Below are 2479 nucleotides of genomic sequence, written 5' to 3'. Positions count from 1 at the left end.
GCAAACGGGACGAGTTCCACTCGTCCGCTACAACTCTCAGTGATGGTTGTCTGTTGTGTCCCGGTAATCAAATTTCCGAAGTCACTGAGACAAATAGGTCATGATTCTAGCTTCGCCGAAGAACAGGCAAAAAATTATTACTATTTTTTATCGATGGAATGTAGACAAATTTCATTCTCTTCCACTGATACGCTCAAACAAACACCGTCCGAAAAAGCTTTGAAGGTCCAATGGTTGTAACAACATAGCTCTTATGCTGTACGGATTTATTTTACTTTTGTTTCATTTAATGTTACATCATTGAGCTTCTGTAGATGTGTTTGATTGAATAGATAACACAGAATTGTATACTCCTTTCTTTGTCAAACCTTTGATGTCATGATATGATTCTATGCAAAGTAGTGTATCTGTAATTTAAAATTCTTTGTCCCATTTGGAGGGAACAAAACCTACTGTATATAATTGTAATTCTGTGTGAATAATTTTTTTTTAGAAATGTCAATATGTGCAAATGTTCTCTTTTATTCAATGTATTTGGTTGCTGTTATGTAAACTGCTGATTCTCACTTAGGGTTCTTAGTTATTGTGTATGTAAATGGTGTAGTGGTTCCCCTCGGGAACGGAACTGTGTAGCGCGCGCAAATGGTGGTTGGCCTACGTAGAAAAGGTGGAACTGATAATCAGTCGGGGAAGAGCCAGCAGTCGGGGACGAGCTACGAGTCCATGCACTGCCATATAAAAGATGCATATTGTGCTGATTCCGAGAGAGGCTTTTCCTGCTTCTTTTCAAGGCCTCGCATGGATGGATAAATAGCTGGAACTATTCTGGAGTTTGTATCTATAATCGCCACCAAGAAATGACAGAGTCCAGCAATTCTGCCTACAATTCCACCTACCAACATGCAGTTGCCACCACATTGCGCAATCATTGCAACGTAATATTATAATGATGTACAGTGAAGGATCAGCTTAATGGACGTGCTAATGTGCTGAAATATAAGGTAATTTGTATCTGAATTTATGTACGTACCTTGATTTTTCTCCTCATCATAACACCTCTCAGGTTCCTCTCCGTTTGAGCTAAAGTGATATCCGAGTGTCCTTACTAAAAGAAATTAAAGCCTAGAGTTTTGCTAATTAATGCCTCTTGAACTTAGTAAAAAGAAAGTTAAAGTTAATGTGGCAATAGAGTGAGTTAAAGTAAATGTTATTTGCTCAAAATAATTTTGCTATTAAAACTGCTATGTAAAGTGCTGTTGCTAACTTCAATATTAAAAGTTCTTAAGACTGAGGCTTATAAGGCAAATGATCACATTATTGTCTGTAGTAAATTCTAAAAGGTGAGTCAGTTTCTTGCAATTTGGTCAGTATTGTGTTTCGCTGTAGTAAAACTGAGAAAGCTGCAGTTGTGAAACATTATATATTCATGTTTGCTAAGTGTTTGTGTATCTTGTGTATGAGAAGTGCATGTTAATAGTAATGTTATAAAGACCATTCACTTTATGTAAGCCTGAAAGTAATAGTGTGTTTCGGTATATGTTATAATTTTGCAAATAGTTTGTGCTGCTCCAGTTGTTATCTTCAATCTTAAAACATATGTGTGTCAGAGTTCATTGCATTCGCGTGTGGCTAAGTCTAGGTTGTGTTTGTCCGTTATAGTTACTTATACCTACTTTCTTAAACGAGAACGGTAATCTTTCTCTTGCCTAATTAGGCTGGCGACCGTTTACCTTATTCTATAAACAGTAGAGCTAGGCAAAATTTTGTTTGTTACTATTCAAATATTTACGTAATTCTGACTTTCATTTCCGATAAGCCACCTCCGTTAGGAACAACAGGTCAACATAACAAAATTCCTCTCAGAGGGTAACACTGTTCTGTTGCTTTGTGCCATAGTTGCTTTTACAAAATAGTTTTATGTCACAACCTGTGTCTAGCATTGAGGTTATGGTACAGTAGTAGCAGACAGGAGTGTTATATGGTACGGACAGGCTACCGTGTTATCCTCAGCCCTTAGGCGTCGCTGGATGCAGATAGTGAGGGGCATGGCCTCAGCACGCCGCTCTCCCAGCTGTGTCAGTTTTCGTGATCGGTAACTCTAATTCTCAATCAAGTAGCTCTTCAATTGGCCTCACAGTGGCTGAGTGCAGCCCACTTGGCAACAGCACTCGGCAGACCCGGACAGTGACCCATCCAAGTGCTAGCCAAGACCGACAGCGCTTAACTTCGGTGATCTGACGGGAACCGGTGTTACCACGGCGGCAAGGCTGCTGGCCCACTAATACGCTGCCTGACAATAATACTGAAGCACCCAGAAGTGGAGGAGATCTCGACATGAAATTTCACCTGTTGACAGAGTCATCATCATCTTCATCTTGGACAGTTTCCAGCTTCTGACCGGGTCTGTGTAACATCCAGGACATAAATTGTAGCTACAGTGCGACGAGGGGACATTATGCCTCTAACAGTTATAAACATT

General features: G+C 39.9%; 1 pseudogene; it reads right to left on the bottom strand.

Annotated features, from left to right (window-relative positions):
- Nucleotides 1-2156: 2156 nt before the first annotated feature.
- On the bottom strand, nucleotides 2157-2275 carry LOC126093814 (5S ribosomal RNA; annotated as a pseudogene).
- Between the last annotated feature and the right edge of the window lie 204 nt (nucleotides 2276-2479).

The sequence above is a fragment of the Schistocerca cancellata genome, chromosome 7 (genome assembly GCF_023864275.1).
Source record: "Schistocerca cancellata isolate TAMUIC-IGC-003103 chromosome 7, iqSchCanc2.1, whole genome shotgun sequence".
Classification (NCBI taxonomy): Eukaryota; Metazoa; Arthropoda; class Insecta; order Orthoptera; family Acrididae; genus Schistocerca; species Schistocerca cancellata.
This window is presented reverse-complemented; position numbering and strand designations above follow the sequence as displayed.